The sequence below is a fragment of the Pristiophorus japonicus genome, chromosome 1 (assembly GCF_044704955.1).
Source record: "Pristiophorus japonicus isolate sPriJap1 chromosome 1, sPriJap1.hap1, whole genome shotgun sequence".
Taxonomy (NCBI): Eukaryota; Metazoa; Chordata; class Chondrichthyes; family Pristiophoridae; genus Pristiophorus; species Pristiophorus japonicus.
In genome coordinates, this window is record NC_091977.1 from 392,449,264 (window position 1) to 392,461,628 (window position 12,365).

General features: G+C 41.2%; 1 protein-coding gene across 8 annotated transcripts in view; it reads left to right on the forward strand.

Moving 5' to 3' along the window:
• Nucleotides 1-12,365, forward strand: part of ncoa2 (nuclear receptor coactivator 2) — a 418,174-nt gene that overhangs the window by 269,408 nt on the left and 136,401 nt on the right. The gene's annotated exons all lie outside the window — the stretch shown is intronic.

Genomic DNA, 12,365 nt, shown 5'->3' on the forward strand with positions numbered 1-12,365 from the left:
TGTTGAGAATTTTGGAATATTTCTTTAAATGTTTGCCACTGCTTATCTGCTGTCATACCACCTCCGTCAACTCGCCCCTCATACCTATGTAATTGGCTTTAAGTTTAAGACTCATTTCGGACTTAGAATTTCACATTGAGTTTGAGTGTAAAATACTTATCATATTATGATCACTTTTCCCCAGACAATCCTATGAGATTACTAATTAACCCTGACTCATTACATAGTATAAGATCTTAAATAGCCTGTTCTCTGGTTGGTTCCACGACGCATTGTTCTAGGAAGCTGTCTCTATTGCATTTCCTTAAATGGTCCTCCAGACTACCTTTGCCAATTTAATTTTCCCAACCTATATGTAGATTAAAGGCCCCCACAGTTATTACTTTACCTTTGCTACAAGCTCTTATTATTTGTTGATTAAGACCCTGTCTCATGGTATAGCTCCTGTTTGTGAGCCTATAAACTACTCCCACCAGTGTTTTCTGCCCCTTGTAATTTCTTATCTCCACCTATACTGATTCTACTTCCTGATCTTCTGAGCCAAGATCCTTGCTCACTAGTACCTTGTGTCATCATTTATTATCAGGGCTACCCCCTCGATTTCCATTCAGCCTGTCTTTTTGAAATGTCAAGTACCCTGGAATATTTAGTTCCCAACCTTGGTCGCCTTGCAACTACTTCTCTGTAATGGCTATTAGATCAAACGCATTGATCTCTATATGTGCCACAAATTCATCTATCTTATGAATGCTTCATGCATTCAGATAAAGAGCCTTTAATTTTAACTTACCATTATTTCCTGCTTTCATCTTATTCTCTGTTGATGCATTATTACTGTTAAACTCGGTCCTTTCCTGTCACGCTCTGCTTATCTTTACCCAAATCACTACACTGCTCCATTGCCTTGAGTTTTCTCCCTCAGATTTCTTAATTTCTCTTCACCTGACCCCCTCCCTTTTTTAGTTTTAAACCCTATTTACAGCCTTAGTTATTTGATTCGCCAGGACACTGGTCCCACCCCGGTTTAAGTGGAGCCCGTCATGACTGAACAGCTCCCTCTTTCCCCAGTACTGGTGCGAGTGCCCGTGAATTGAAACCCCCTTCCTCCCACACTGCTCTTTTGAACTCGCATTTAACTCTCTGATCTGCTTGTCCCTATGCCAATTTGCATGTAGCTGAAGTAACAATCCAGAGATTATACCTTTTGAGGTTCTGCGTTTTAATTTAGACCTTAGCTCCTCAAACTCTCAGCAGAAGTTCATTCAGAGTTCTACCTATGTTGTTGGTTCCTACGTGGACCACGACAACTGGATCCTCCTCCTCCTCCCACTCTAAGTTCTCCTCAAGCTGCGATGAGATATTCTTAACCCTGGCACCGGGATGGCAACGCAGCTTTTGGAACTCCCTGTTGCGGCTGCAGAGAACAGTATGTATCCCTTTGACTATACTGTCCCCTACCACTAGAAGATTCTTTTTCACCCCCCACCTGAACGACCTCCTGTACCATGGTCAGTTTGATCATTGACCCTGCAGACTTTGCCCTCATCCATACAGGCAGCAAGAACCTCATAACTGTTGGCTAAGGGCAAAGGCCAAGACTCCTCCAATACTGCACCTGGGGTCCCCTTACCTGCCTGAGTTGCAGTCACACCCTCCTGTCCCTGACCACTAACCAGATCTGCACCACTACCTAACCGAAGGGGTGAAACCACCACCGCCTGGTCACTCTCCCCTACCTTGATGCCCCGCAATGTCTGCACCTCGGACTCTAGCTCAACTCTAAGCTGAAGTTCTTCGAGATGCAAACACTTGGTGCAGACGTAGTTGTCCGGGATCACCTGCACTGCCATCCCTATAGAACCTTGTTTTATTCATTTAATTAGTTAGAGTTTATGTATTTAATTAACTTGGCTTATAGTTTAGTTTTTTAACTATTAATGATCTAGTTTAAATTTAGGTAAATGAAATTCAATATTTACCTATAACACAAAGCACTGCAGGTATTGGAGGCAAACCACAGCACCTCCTTACCCCTCTGCTCCGAATTCCTACTCTCTCCGAATTCCCAACTTTAACACTCATTACGTTTATACCCTTGGAACCACACTCTAGTTATAAGTGCTGACTTGACTTCCTGCTTACAATAATTAGCACCCATTCAAAACAAACAGATTCAGCTGATTGACCGTTAACTGCCACTGACAGGTAGTTTCTGTTAACTACAGTTTTTAAAGTTCTAAGTTAAATTCAAAATTTCACTTTTTACAGCGAGTACTCATACTTACCAAAGACTTCCACACACTCCAAACTCCCAAGTTTAACGCTCTGTTTAGGAGCACTCCGTTTAAGACCACTCTGCAGACCATAACTCTCAAAATGGTGAAATACTTCACCATGCAAGAGCTCCTCTCTCAAACTTCAGAATGGCATTTCATTTTAGTGCTCAGGTAAACAATAGAGAACATCAACAAACATAGTTTGTTTTCAGAAAAAGGCAGCTGAGGTGAGCATAAGTTTTGACAGCAGCAATTGAATAAAATGGTGTTTAAAGGTGGGTAGGGGAGAGGAGCTAAGCTTTAACAAAGCACCTGTTAATAAAGACTGCTATTAAAGGATCCACCTAGGTAAGCCAGTATTAAAAAGGATACCTAAAGGGGGGAAAAAATGTAAATGGTACACCTGTAAGTAATGCAATCAAAAAGGGAACACCAGAGATAATAAAGTAGAACCAGGAGGCCTAATGAGAGACAAATAATTTCGAATATCTTCAGAATAAAAGAATGGTACAGGATAGACTGACTGCACCTAAATTAATTAGGAACAGAGAAACTGCAGAGGAACATTGAGGCAGCAATTGAAAATCATTTAGACTATATAAGAGGAGGAGTGCAAGGAGGTAACCAGACCCCAGATGGAATGGATGTAGGGTATAACTTAGTCAGCAGGTGGGTATGGGTACAATACCCCAGAGAGACATTTATGTGACCCTGGAGGACGTGAAAAATAATTCTACATTAAGATGCTATAACTGGATGTGGTTATGGCAGTAGGGTATTAGAATGTGAAGGGACTATCAGAAACTTGGCTAAACCTAGAGCATGGAAATTAATTTAACATTCAGGGACATTGAGTGTTCAGGAGGACAGAATAGACAAGAGGTTGTGTAGCCATGTATGTCAGGGACAACTGGGAGATAACGTAAATTGATCCTGTGGGAGGTGTGAGCTATGGAAAGAAGAGCTATGGCTAAAAATCTCTACTCTGAATAAATTCAAGCTAACTTGAGCAGTGTGCTACAGACCACCAGGGCAATGCAAGAAGGAAGGCAATTTGCTCTACGACAAGATAACTGTATGAGGGAACAGGGCAGTTATTTTAATGGGAGACGTTAACCAACCAAATATAAACTGGGAAAACCCCCAAGTGATTTAGTCAGATTTGTAGGGCATAACTGCTTCATAACCCAGTGTACACAGGAAGTCCAGAACAGCAGTGCCCATCTTAACCTGGTATTTGTAAATGACCCAGGAAATGAAAGTTGTAGCACCCTGGAAAACAGTGACCACCGAATGAGCAAGTTTAACATGATTTAGAATTAAGTTATTCCAAAGAGCAGGAGCTAGATTTATAACTTCAAATTCAAAGAAATTAGGTTATTATAAGAAGTGGATTGGAGGATGTTTGTTAACATTTCAGTCAAAGACAAATAAAGTATTTTTGAAAGAATAGTGCTCGGTATCCAGGAGAAATACATATCCAACATCAGACTAAAGATATGTGACCCTAAATGGATTTTACAAACAAATTAAGTGAAATTAAAAACTTGCATTTATATAGCACCTTTCCTCACTTCAGGATGTCCCTTTACATCCAGTGAAGTACTTTTGAAGTGGGGAAACGTGGCAGCCAATTTACAAACAGCAAGCTCCCACAAACAACAATGAGATAATAAATAGATAATCTGTTTGTGATCGGTTGAGATGAATATTTGCCAGCATACTGGGGATAACTCCCCTGCTCCTCTTCGAATCGTGCCAAGGGATCTTTTACATCCACATAGGAGAGCAAACGTCTCATCTGAAAGAACATCTTTGATAGTGCAGTACTCTCTCAATATTGTACTGAGGTGTCAACTGAGATTATACATAAACTATACAGTGGTATGGTCAGACCACACTTTTGAGTACTGTGTCCATTTCTGGTTACTGAGAAATGGGGGAAGACATAAAATGCTGGAGGCAGTGCAGAGAAGAACCATGAGGCTGATCCTTGGGGTCATGAATCTGAGTTCTGAAGAAAGACTGGGGACACTTTCAGTTTTTCAACTTTGGAGCAGGATCCTGGGAGGTGATCCTATAGAGGTACATGAGATAATAAATAATGTGGCAAAATTTAAATAGGAGTTAACAATGGGACACAATTTCAAACCAGCAATGGCTAATTTTAGGACTGCAATCAGTGCGAAGGGCAGACTGGTGAAAACGAAAAACTTGGAATCATTAGAAATGATGCAACAGTTGGGGTTGGAGGGTTATTCTGGGAGGATAAATTAAGATGGCGTTCCTCATCCATAAGTATCGTGATAGCTAAAGGAAAGGCAGGGAGAGACTTGGTTAAAGAAAAGCTTGATTAATATCATAGCAGCTGTACCTGGCACAGTACAGAGCTTTGTTTTTTCCTTGCTCCCAGTAAGTGTAAATACCTGAACTGAGAAAAAGTGCAGCTGTGGTGTTTAGTATGCACTGCAGGAAATTTCAGCAGCACAGTGAAATATAGTGCATTAATATTTAAAAGATAAACACATTCAGAGCACAGGAAGGGTCTTGTGTTTTTCTGGGAGTAGAATGCTTCCTAATGAATATGAATGCTCCAGGTTCCATGGAGCCATATGGCAGTTTTTCTAATTTTAGTTTGATGCAGATGTATAACTGGCTTGTTGGTGTGTTTTTTCCCCTCCATGCCGTATATTTTGGCTGCCAGGGCTGCTGACCTGCACATTTTTCTTTAGACGGCATTGTACATGCAATGTTGATTTTGCTGCCTTATTGCTGAAAGTCAGATATAGAACAGGTTTATTTTAAGGCACTTATAATATTGCAGCACCAGTTTGGTTTGTGAAAATGTTGCACAGCTCGTTAAGGAGTTATGATTATACTATAAGTAACCTCACTCTGAAGTTTTGAGTGTAATGTCATTAAGTACAGACCATTTTGGAGAGATGCACCTGGCTGATGGTGAACTCTGAGGGAGACAGAAAGCAGGAAACTATCGACTAGTTAGCCTAACATCTAATTTGGAAAATGCTGGAGTCCATTATTAAGAAAGTAATAGCAGGACATTTAGAAAATCATAATGCAATGATGCATGGTTTTATAAAAGGGTAATCCTGTTTGACAAATTTGCTGAAGTTCTTTGAGGATGTAACGAGCAGGGTGGATAAAGGGGAACCAGTAGATGTCGTGTATTTGGATTTCCAGAAGGCACACGATAAGGTTCCATATAAAAGGTTACATTACAAGATAAGAGATCACGGGGTTCAACGAACAAAACAGAGTCTGGATAAATGGGTAATTTTCAGGTTGGCAAACTGTAACTAGTGGGGTGCCACAGGGATCGGTGCTGGAGCCTCAACTATTTACAATCTATATTAATGACTTGTATGAAGGAACAGAGTGTAATGTAGCAAAATTTGCTGATACAAAGATAGGTGGGAAAGCAAGTTGTGAGGAGGGCACAAAGAATCTGCAAATGAATATAGATAGGCTAAGTGAGTGGGTAAAAATTTGGCAGATGGAGTATAATGTGGGAAAGTGTGAGGTTATCCACTTTGGTAGGAAAAATATAAAAGTAAATTATTATTTCAATGGTGAGAGATTACAAAATGCTACAGTACAGAGGGATCTGGAGGTCGTTGTACATGAAACTCAAAGTTAGCATGCAGGTACAGCAAGAAATTAGGAAAGCAAATGGAATGTTGGTCTTCATTGCAAAGGGGATGGAGTATAAAAGTAAGGAAGTCCTGTTACAGTGGAGTACTGTGTATAGTTTTGGTCTCATTTAAGGAGGGATATACTTGCATTGGAGGCAGTTCAGAGAAGGTTCACGAGGTTGATTCCTGAGATGAAGGGGTTGTCCAAAGAATGGTTGTGCAAGTTGGGCCTATACTCATTTGAGTTTAGAAGACGGAGAGGTGACCTTATTGAAAACGTATAAGATTCTGAGGAGGCTTGACAGGGTAAATGCAGAGAGGATGTTTCATCTCGTGGGGGAATCTAGAACTAGGGAGAATAGTCTCAGAATAAAGGGTCACCCATTTAAGATGGAAATGAGGAGGAATTTCTTCCGACGGTCGTGAATCTGTCGAATTCTCTACCCCAGAGAGCTGTGGAGATTGGATCATTGAATATATTTAAGTTGAAGATAGACAGATTTTTGAAAGATGAGTGAAGGGTTATTGGGAGAGGGCAGGGAAGTGGAGTTGAGGCCAAGATGAGATCAGAGCCATAATATTGAATGGTGAAGCAGGCTCGAGGGGATAAATGGCCTACTTCTCTGCTCCTATTTCTTATGTTCCAAACTCCATCGGATGTACCCATAGCTGATCAGGCTGAACTCCACTTGATGTTGGACTATGGTAACATAGTGATGATACTGGACTAGCAATCCAGAGGTTTAGACTGATAATCTGGAGTGAGTGCAAATCTCACCAGTGCAATTTAGGAAGTTCAAATAATTAAATCAATCTGGAATCAAAAGTTAGTATCAGTATGGTGACCATCAAGCTTTACCGCATTGTGGTTTTAAAAACATAACTGGTTAACTAATGTCCTTTAGGGAAGGAAACCTGCAGTCCTTACCCAGTCTGATCTACAAGTGACTCCAGATCCCATAGCAATGCAAGAACATAAGAATTAGGAGTAGACCATATGGCCCCTCAAGCCTGTTCCGCCATTCAATAAAACCAAGGCTGATAGTGGACCTCAACTCCACTTTCTTGTCTGATTCCCATATCCATTGATTCCCCTGGAGTCCAACAAATCTATCTATCTCAGCCTTGAATATTCTCAGTGACTCAGCATCCACAGCCCTTTGGGGTAGAAAATTCCAAAAATTTACAACCCTCTGAAGAAATTCCTCCTCATCTCAGTCTTAAATTGCCGACCCCTTATCCTGAGATTATGCTCCCCTAGTTCTAGACTCTCCAGCCAGGGGAAACGACCTCTCCGCATCTATTCTGTCAATCCCCTTCAGAATCTTATGTTTCAATGAGATCACCTCTCATTTTTCTAAACTCCAGAGAGTATAGGCTCAATCTACTCAATCTCTCCTCGTAGGATAACTCTCATCCCAGGGATCAATCTAGTGAACCTTTGTTGCATCAGCTCTAAGGCAAGTATGTCTTTCCTCAAATAAGGAGACCAAAACTGTGCACAGTGCACCAGGTGTTGTTTCACCAAAGCCCTGTACAATTATAGTAAGACTTCCTTACCTTTGTACTCCAACCCCCCCTTACAATAATTGCCTTCCTAATTGCTTGCTGTATCTGCATGCTAAGTTTCTGTGTTTCCTGTACAAGGATATCTAAATTCCACTGAAGACCAACATTTAATAGCTTTTCAGCATTTAAAAATATTCTATTTTTCTATTCTTCCTACCAAAGTGAATAACCTCACATTTCCCCACATTAAACTCCATCTGCCACCTTATTGCCCACTAACTTAACCTTTTCTATATCCCTTTGCAGACTCTTTGTGTCCTCCTCACAGCTTACTTTCCCACCAAACTTGGATACATTGCATCGGTCCCTTCATCTAAGTCATTAATTTAGATTGTAAATAGCTGATGCCCAAGCCCTGACCTTTGCGGCACCGCACTTATTAAAGCCTACCAACCGGAAAATGACCCGTTTATCCTAACTCTGCTTTCTGTCCAATCCTATATCCATGCTAATATAGTACCCCAACCCCAAGATCTCTTATCTTGCGTAATAACCTTTTTATGTAGTCATTTATGTATCAAATGTCATTCAGATCCAAATATACTACAACCACTGATTTCCCCATTATTTACCCTGCTAGTTGCATCCTCAAAATAAAAAGCTCGAATAAATTTGACAAACACTCGTTCCCTTTCATAAAACCATGTTGACTCTGCCTAATCATATGATTTTCTAAGATTCCAGCATTTTACCTACTACTGATGTCAGGCTAACTGGCATTTAGTTCCCTGCTTTCTCTCTTCCTCCTTTCTTGAATAGCAGGGTTACATTTGCATGTGGTTTGAAATGGTCCAGCAAATCACCCAGTTGTATTAAAACTGCTACGAAAAACAAAAGAATAAAATTGGATGGCACACCCAGCCCAATCAACCCTGCAAAGTCGTCCTCCTAACATTTGGAGACTTGTGCCAAAATTGGAAGAGCTGTCCCACAGACTAGTCAAGCAGAAGCCTGGCAGAGTCATAGTCACAGGATTAGACCTTTCAGCCAACGACCCTGGTTAGGTCCCGTCTGGACAGATGCACCAGAGTTGTGGGCACAGTGATATGCAGTCGGGAGGGAGTGGCCCCGAGGGTTTTCAACATTGACTCCGGACTCCTCCTCATAGGCAGTCCCTCGAATCGAAGATGACTTGCTTCCACGTCAAAAAGTTCACGGGTGTTTCAATGAAGGACCTAATATTCCAGACTACATGCATGCTAAACATTGGAAACTGCATGCTATAGACAGAGCTAAGTGACCTCACAATCACCAGATCAGATCAAAGCTCTGCAGTCCTGCCACATCAAGTTGTGAATGGTGATGGACAGTTAAACAACGAACAGGAAGAGGAGGCTCCATGAACCTCAATGATGGCAGAGCCCAGCATGTGAATGCAAAAGACAAGGCTGAAGCATTTGTAACCACCTTCAGCCAGAAGTGCCAAGTGGGGATGATCCACCTCTGTCTCCTCCTGAGGTCCCCACCTTCATAGATGCCAGTCTTCAGCCAATTCACCTCGCTCCATGTGGTATCAAGAAATGGCTGAGCGCATTGGATACAGCAGAGGCTATGGGCCCCGACAACATCCTGACTGAAATGCTGAAGACTTGTGTTACAGAACTAGCCGTGTCTCTAGCCAAGCTGTTCCAGTACAGTCAGAACACTGGCATCTACCCGACAACGTGGAAAATTGCTCAGGAATGGACTGTCCGCAAAAAGCAGAACAAATCCAATCCGACCAATTACTGCCCCATCAGTCTACTCTCCATCAGCAAAGTGATGGAAGGTGTTGTTAACAGTGCTATCAAGCAGCACTTACTCTCCAATAACCTGCTCATTGATGCTCAGTTTGGGTTCCACCAGGGCCACATGGCTCCAGACCTCGTTACAGCCTTGGTCCAAATGTGGACAAAAGAGCTGAATTCCAGAGGTGAAGTTAGTGATTTGTCCTTGACAGTAAGGAGCTCTAGTAAAATTGAAGTTAATATGAATCAAGGGGAAGACTCTCCACTAGCTGGAGTCATACCGAGCACAAAGGAAGATGGTTGTGGTGGCCGGAGTTCAATCATCACAGCCCCAGGACATCGCTGCAGGAGGTCTTCAGGGCAGTGTCCTAGGCCCAATGATCTTCAGCAACTTCATCAATGACCATCCCTCCATCATAAGGTCAGTAGTGGGGATGTTCGCTGCTGATTGCACAGTGTTCAGTGCTATTTGCAACTCCTCTTATAATGAAGCATTCTGTGTCCATATGCAGCAAGACCTGGGTAGCATTCAGGCTTGGGCTGAGAAGTGGCAAGTAATATTCGCACCACACAAATGGCAGGCAATGATCATCAAGAGAGGGTCTAAACACCTTCCTTTGATGTTCAATGGCATTCCCATTGTCTAATCACCCACCATCAATATCTGGGGAGGTCACCATTGACCAGAAACTTAATTGGACCAGCCACATAAATATTGTAGGTACAAGAGCAGATCAGAAGTTGGATACTCTGACGAGTGGCTCAACTTGCTGCCCCCTCCCCCCCCCCCTAAATCTTTCCATCATCTACAAGGCACATATCAGGAGTGTGATGGAATACTCTCCACTTACCTGGATGGGTGTAACTCCAGGAACATGCAAAAGGCTTAACACTGTCCAGGCAAAGCAGCCCACTTGATCGGCACCCCAACCACCACCTTAAACGTTCACTCCCTTCATTACAAGCACAATGCAGTGTGTGTACCATCTACAAGGTGCACTGCAGCAACTTGCCAAGGCTTCTTCAACAGCACCTCCCAAACCTGCGATCACTACCACCTAGAAGGACAAAGGCAGCAGATGCATGGGTTCCAAGTTCCCCTCCAAGTCACACACCATCCTGACTTGGAAATATATTGTCATTCCTTCATCATCGCTGGGTCTAAATCTTGGAACTCCCTACCTAACATCACTGTGGGAGTACCTTCAACACATGGACTGTAGCGGTTCAAGATGGCAGCTCACCATCACTGTCTCCAGGGAGGGTAGTTGGGGATTGGCAATAAATGCTGGCCTTGCCAGCAAAGCCCATATCCCGTGAATGAATAAAAACATTTAAATGTGCACTCGGCTGATGGAGGTGAACAGCAGCAAAGATCTGCAGGGAGAGTTGAAATTAGTTACCACTAAGAAAAAAAACTGATTGTGAAAGGTAGGATTATTTATTTAAAAATATTTTTTTTTGTCTTGTGGCTGATATTAATTGGTCTGAAGAGGATGCTATAGATTGACTGCCTGAAGGAACTAATGGTGCAGGACTACTTATCAGACATTGCCCATGTAATTAGCTTGTTTTAGGGATCATTCAGAAACCATCCCATAGAGATGTTATATCACTAATTTTACACTATTGCTGTACAAACTAAAGGTCAGAGGTGTGCAATAGTCAGCCTTTTTCCTATATATATTTATGTGATGCATTATACCAGTGGGAGGTATAGATTGCTAAATGGATTTTTGTCCAGCTGTGTGACTCCGTTGCTTAAATTAATTGGATATGGAATAGGTTTGATTTATTGCCGCATAGACTGCCAGTTATTTTTGTATGATCTGTACTTTGAGCATTTGGTTTTTGAATTTTCTACTTTAGTTCTTCAGAAATGAAGGTATTAACATACATTAGCATTGGCCTTTTTTAACGACACATTTTGGGTTAACAGATGTTTAATATAAAACTATATACATTTATGTTTGCAGCAGTGTGTTAAAATATATAGTTATTGCATCAATTTTGCCATCAGATTTATATTTTATGAATTGACATGAGTAACCTTTTAAACTCTTCTGCCAATAACATACAGTAACGATCATGAGCAATTTGCATTATTTCTGGCTGTGAGCTGTGCCTGCCATTTCTACTGGATATAAAATCTGAGTAAAAGAGAAGTGAAGCTTTTCTGAGTGTAATTGGCTGCATTGTTTAACTGAATTCTATCCAACATGGTCATCTTGTAGGCAGAGCTGCTGCTGCTACTGTTAGTGTAATTATAAACAAAATCTCTTAAGACACTGGCATACTCCCAATGGAAAGGCACACTCAGCAGGAAGGAGTGAGCCTCCCTTCTGGCAGGCTGTTGGAAATGAGCACATTGCATCTGCTTAGAGCCAGATTGCACCATGCACTTTGAATGAATCTTGTTTTCACTTCATGCTGCTTCTTAAGAAATTAAAATGCAGAATGGTACACACACAGCAGCTGTTCAGAATAAAGTTGGACTATGAGCTAAAGACAGATATAAGGGACCAGACTGTCTACTCATTTTTCACCGTTATCGTAGAAATGGAGATATAGGCATAGTTTTAAAGCATCAAACATTGGGTGCTCAGTCCAGCCTATATTTTGAAATTACTGTATAACCTTGACTTACAATATTTTTTCAACAACAATGCGGATGAAATAGTTGTTCATCTTTGTAACTAACTATAAAATTAGGCCTAAATATCTGACGGAGACTATAACTAAAATTCCAGGCACAGATGATCTAGCTGAATATTATTTCTTGAAGTAAAATAGCGATGGGTACCTCAACTTTTGGAACACATGTTAAAATTCAAGCATACAAATAAAGTGTATGTTGTTATTCAAGCACCAGTTTATTACTTCTCAACATTTCTTAATACCTTGAGTTGGCTGAGACATGAAAGAACAATTGACCATTTTTGAAATATTACCTTTTGAAGAGAGAATCCTGAAAGCATTGAAACTAAAATGTGGAAAATAAACCTTACATTTTTCCAAAACTAAAATCAAAACATGACCAATTTAGAATGCACAATACAAATGAGAGTAGATATATTCTCTATCTAATTGTAATAATGCAATTTAGAAAATGATAATCCCATCAGTCTAAGCATGGTTTA